This window comes from Oncorhynchus keta, chromosome 12, assembly GCF_023373465.1.
Source record: "Oncorhynchus keta strain PuntledgeMale-10-30-2019 chromosome 12, Oket_V2, whole genome shotgun sequence".
In the NCBI taxonomy this organism is placed as follows: domain Eukaryota; kingdom Metazoa; phylum Chordata; class Actinopteri; order Salmoniformes; family Salmonidae; genus Oncorhynchus; species Oncorhynchus keta.
The window spans coordinates 51,927,147-51,932,990 of NC_068432.1; the positions used below are offsets into that span (position 1 = coordinate 51,927,147).

Here is a 5,844-nt window from a genome sequence, read left to right on the forward strand (position 1 = left end):
CACCTCTACCCTCTAACCACTAGGCTACCTGCCACCTCTACACTCTAACCACTAGGCTACGCTGCCGCCCTCCACTCTAACCACTAGGCTACCTGTCACCTCTACACTCTAACCACTAGGCTACCTGCCACCTCTACACTCTAACCACTAGGCTACCTGCCACCTCTACACTCTAACCACTAGGCTACCCTGCCACCTCTACACTCTAACCACTAGGCTACCTGCCACCCCTACACTCTAACCACTAGGCTACGCTGCCGCTCTACACTCTAACCACTAGGCTACGCTGCCACCTCTACACTCTAACCACTAGACTACCTGCCACCTCTACACTCTAACCACTAGACTACCTGCCACCTCTACACTCTAACCACTAGGCTACCTGCCACCTCTACACTCTAACCACTAGGCTACGCTGCCACCTCTACACTCTAACCACTAGACTACCCTGCCCCCTCTACACTCTAACCACTAGGCTACCCTGCCACCTCTACACTCTAACCACTAGGCTACCTGCCACCTCTACACTCTAACCACTAGGCTACGCTGCCGCCTCACACTCTAACCACTAGGCTACCTGCCTCCTCTACACTCTAACCACTAGGCTACCTGCCGCCTCCACACTCTAACCACTAGGCTACCTGCCTCCTCTACACTCTAACCACTAGGCTACCTGCCTCCTCTACACTCTAACCACTAGGCTACCTGCCTCCTCTACACTCTAACCACTAGGCTACCTGCCACCTCTACACTCTAACCACTAGGCTACCTGCCACCTCTACACTCTAACCACTAGGCTACCTGCCTCCTCTACACTCTAACCACTAGGCTACCTGCCACCTCTACACTCTAACCACTAGGCTACCTGCCTCCTCTACACTCTAACCACTAGGCTACCTGCCACCTCTACACTCTAACCACTAGGCTACCTGCCACCTCTACACTCTAACCACTAGGCTACCCTGCCACCTCTACACTCTAACCACTAGGCTACCTGCCACCTCTACACTCTAACCACTAGGCTACCTGCCACCTCTACACTCTAACCACTAGGCTACCTGCCACCTCTAAACTCTAACCACTAGGCTACCTGCCACCTCTACACTCTAACCACTAGGCTACCTGCCACCTCTACACTCTAACCACTAGACTACCTGCCACCTCTACACTCTAACCACTAGGCTACCTGCCACCTCTACACTCTAACCACTAGGCTACCTGCCACCTCTACACTCTAACCACTAGGCTACCTGCCACCTCTACACTCTAACCACTAGGCTACCTGCCGCCTCTACACTCTAACCACTAGGCTACCTGCCACCTCTACACTCTAACCACTAGGCTACCTGCCGCCTCTACACTCTAACCACTAGGCTACCTGCCACCTCTACACTCTAACCACTAGGCTACCTGCCACCTCTACACTCTAACCACTAGACTACCTGCCACCTCTACGCTCTAACCACTAGGCTACGCTGCCACCTCTACACTCTAACCACTAGGCTACGCTGCCACCTCTACGCTCTAACCACTAGGCTACCTGCCACCTCTACACTCTAACCACTAGGCTACGCTGCCACCTCTACACTCTAACCACTAGGCTACGCTGCCACCTCTACGCTCTAACCACTAGGCTACCTGCCTCCTCTACACTCTAACCACTAGGCTACCTGCCTCCTCTACACTCTAACCACTAGGCTACCTGCCGCCTCTACACTCTAACCACTAGGCTACCTGCCGCCTCTACACTCTAACCACTAGGCTACGCTGCCACCTCTACACTCTAACCACTAGGCTACCTGCCGCCTCTACACTCTAACCACTAGGCTACGCTGCCACCTCTACACTCTAACCACTAGGCTACCTGCCTCCTCTACACTCTAACCACTAGGCTACCTGCCTCCTCTACACTCTAACCACTAGGCTACCTGCCGCCTCTACACTCTAACCACTAGGCTACCTGCCGCCTCTACACTCTAACCACTAGGCTACCCTGCCTCCTCTACACTCTAACCACTAGGCTACCCTGCCTCATCTCTACACTCTAACCACTAGGCTACCCTGCCTCATCTCTACACTCTAACCACTAGGCTACCTGCCTCCTCTACACTCTAACCACTAGGCTACCTGCCACCTCTACACTCTAACCACTAGGCTACCTGCCACCTCTACACTCTAACCACTAGGCTACCTGCCACCTCTACACTCTAACCACTAGGCTACCTGCCACCTCTACACTCTAACCACTAGGCTACCTGCCGCCTCTACACTCTAACCACTAGGCTACCTGCCACCTCTACACTCTAACCACTAGGCTACCTGCCGCCCCTACACTCTAACCACTAGGCTACCTGCCACCTCTACACTCTAACCACTAGGCTACCTGCCGCCTCTACACTCTAACCACTAGGCTACCTGCCTCCTCTACACTCTAACCACTAGGCCTCCTGCCGCCTCTACACTCTAACCACTAGGCTACCTGCCGCCCTACACTCTAACCACTAGGCTACCTGCCTCCTCTACACTCTAACCACTAGGCCTCCTGCCGCCTCTACACTCTAACCACTAGGCTACCTACCCCTACACTCTAACCACTAGGCTACCTGCCACCTCTACACTCTAACCACTAGGCTACCTGCCGCCTCTACACTCTAACCACTAGGCTACCTGCCACCTCTACACTCTAACCACTAGGCTACCTGCCGCCCTACACTCTAACCACTAGGCTACCTGCCTCCTCTACACTCTAACCACTAGGCTACCTGCCGCCTCTACACTCTAACCACTAGGCTACCTGCCTCCTCTACACTCTAACCACTAGGCTACCTGCCACCTCTACACTCTAACCACTAGGCTACCTGCCGCCCTACACTCTAACCACTAGGCTACCTGCCTCCTCTACACTCTAACCACTAGGCCTCCTGCCGCCTCTACACTCTAACCACTAGGCTACCTGCCGCCCCTACACTCTAACCACTAGGCTACCTGCCTCCTCTACACTCTAACCACTAGGCTACCTGCCACCTCTACACTCTAACCACTAGGCTACCTGCCGCCCCTACACTCTAACCACTAGGCTACCCTGCCACCTCTACACTCTAACCACTAGACTACCTGCCACCTCTACACTCTAACCACTAGGCTACCTGCCACCTCTACACTCTAACCACTAGACTACCTGCCACCTCTACACTCTAACCACTAGGCTACGCTGCCACCTCTACCCTCTAACCACTAGGCTACCTGCCACCTCTACACTCTAACCACTAGGCTACGCTGCCGCCCTCCACTCTAACCACTAGGCTACCTGTCACCTCTACACTCTAACCACTAGGCTACCTGCCACCTCTACACTCTAACCACTAGGCTACCTGCCACCTCTACACTCTAACCACTAGGCTACCCTGCCACCTCTACACTCTAACCACTAGGCTACCTGCCACCCCTACACTCTAACCACTAGGCTACGCTGCCGCCTCTACACTCTAACCACTAGGCTACGCTGCCACCTCTACACTCTAACCACTAGACTACCTGCCACCTCTACACTCTAACCACTAGACTACCTGCCACCTCTACACTCTAACCACTAGGCTACCTGCCACCTCTACACTCTAACCACTAGGCTACGCTGCCACCTCTACACTCTAACCACTAGACTACCCTGCCCCCTCTACACTCTAACCACTAGGCTACCCTGCCACCTCTACACTCTAACCACTAGGCTACCTGCCACCTCTACACTCTAACCACTAGGCTACGCTGCCGCCTCTACACTCTAACCACTAGGCTACCTGCCTCCTCTACACTCTAACCACTAGGCTACCTGCCGCCTCCACACTCTAACCACTAGGCTACCTGCCTCCTCTACACTCTAACCACTAGGCTACCTGCCTCCTCTACACTCTAACCACTAGGCTACCTGCCTCCTCTACACTCTAACCACTAGGCTACCTGCCACCTCTACACTCTAACCACTAGGCTACCTGCCACCTCTACACTCTAACCACTAGGCTACCTGCCTCCTCTACACTCTAACCACTAGGCTACCTGCCACCTCTACACTCTAACCACTAGGCTACCTGCCTCCTCTACACTCTAACCACTAGGCTACCTGCCACCTCTACACTCTAACCACTAGGCTACCTGCCACCTCTACACTCTAACCACTAGGCTACCCTGCCACCTCTACACTCTAACCACTAGGCTACCTGCCACCTCTACACTCTAACCACTAGGCTACCTGCCACCTCTACACTCTAACCACTAGGCTACCTGCCACCTCTAAACTCTAACCACTAGGCTACCTGCCACCTCTACACTCTAACCACTAGGCTACCCTGCCACCTCTACACTCTAACCACTAGACTACCTGCCACCTCTACACTCTAACCACTAGGCTACCTGCCACCTCTACACTCTAACCACTAGGCTACCTGCCACCTCTACACTCTAACCACTAGGCTACCTGCCACCTCTACACTCTAACCACTAGGCTACCTGCCGCCTCTACACTCTAACCACTAGGCTACCTGCCACCTCTACACTCTAACCACTAGGCTACCTGCCGCCTCTACACTCTAACCACTAGGCTACCTGCCACCTCTACACTCTAACCACTAGACTACCCTGCCTCCTCTACACTCTAACCACTAGGCTACCTGTCACCCCTCCACTCTAACCACTAGGCTACCTGTCACCCCTCCACTCTAACCACTAGGCTACGCTGCCGCCCCGGCACATTTGTTTTTTTCTCTTTCATATCCCAAGTTCTCCTTATTCTGCTTCAGAAACATGTACTTCCTCTTCCTCTTCCTCTTCCTCTTCTTCTTCTTCTTCTTTACTGCCTCCGTCTCATCTCCCCAGTCGCTGAGTATTTCACAACCTCTCTGATGACTCGTTATGTCTTACATGCTGTAAATCAACAAACATGACTGATCGTCCAAGGTGGTACTGTCCCATACTGCACTACCCTCTACCCAGAGTTCACTGTGTGGTACTGTCCCATACTGCACTACTCTCTACCCAGAGTTCACTGTGTGGTACTGTCCCATACTGCACTACCCTCTACCCAGAGTTCACTGGGTGGTACTGTCCCATACTGCACTACCCTCTACCCAGAGTTCACTGTGTGGTACTGCACTACCCTCTACCCAGAGTTCACTGGGTGGTACTGTCCCATACTGCACTACCCTCTACCCAGAGTTCACTGGGTGGTACTGTCCCATACTGCACTACCCTCTACCCAGAGTTCACTGTGTGGTACTGTCCCATACTGCACTACCCTCTACCCAGAGTTCACTATGTGGTACTGTCCCATACTGCACTACCCTCTACCCAGAGTTCACTGTGTGGTACTGTCCCATACTGCACTACCCTCTACCCAGAGTTCACTGGGTGGTACTGTCCCATACTGCACTACCCTCTACCCAGAGTTCACTATGTGGTACTGTCCCATACTGCACTACCCTCTACCCAGAGTTCACTGTGTGGTACTGTCCCATACTGCACTACCCTCTACCCAGAGTTCACTATGTGGTACTGTCCCATACTGCACTACCCTCTACCCAGAGTTCACTGTGTGGTACTGTCCCATACTGCACTACCCTCTACCCAGAGTTCACTGTGTGGTACTGTCCCATACTGCACTACCCTCTACCCAGAGTTCACTGGGTGGTACTGTCCCATACTGCACTACCCTCTACCCAGAGTTCACTGGGTGGTACTGTCCCATACTGCACTACCCTCTACCCAGAGTTCACCCAGAGTTCACTGGGTGGTACTGTCCCATACTGCACTACCCTCTACCCAGAGTTCACTGGGTGGTACTGTCCCATACTGCAC

At 53.6% G+C, this 5,844-nt stretch overlaps 1 long non-coding RNA gene across 5 annotated transcripts in view; it reads right to left on the minus strand.

Moving 5' to 3' along the window:
- Positions 1–4,649, minus strand: part of LOC127906451 (uncharacterized) — a 5,795-nt gene extending 1,146 nt beyond the window's left edge. For 2 of the 5 annotated variants that reach the window (XR_008061430.1, XR_008061431.1), the window contains exons 1-3: positions 3,923–4,649; positions 2,096–2,415; positions 841–1,378 (exon numbers count right to left, since the gene is read on the minus strand). This is a non-coding gene — a long non-coding RNA (uncharacterized LOC127906451). Of the gene's footprint in view, positions 1–577; positions 1,379–2,095; positions 2,416–3,922 lie in introns of those variants that run through there. The other 3 variants (XR_008061428.1, XR_008061429.1, XR_008061427.1) reach the window with 2 other exon arrangements.
- Between the last annotated feature and the right edge of the window lie 1,195 nt (positions 4,650–5,844).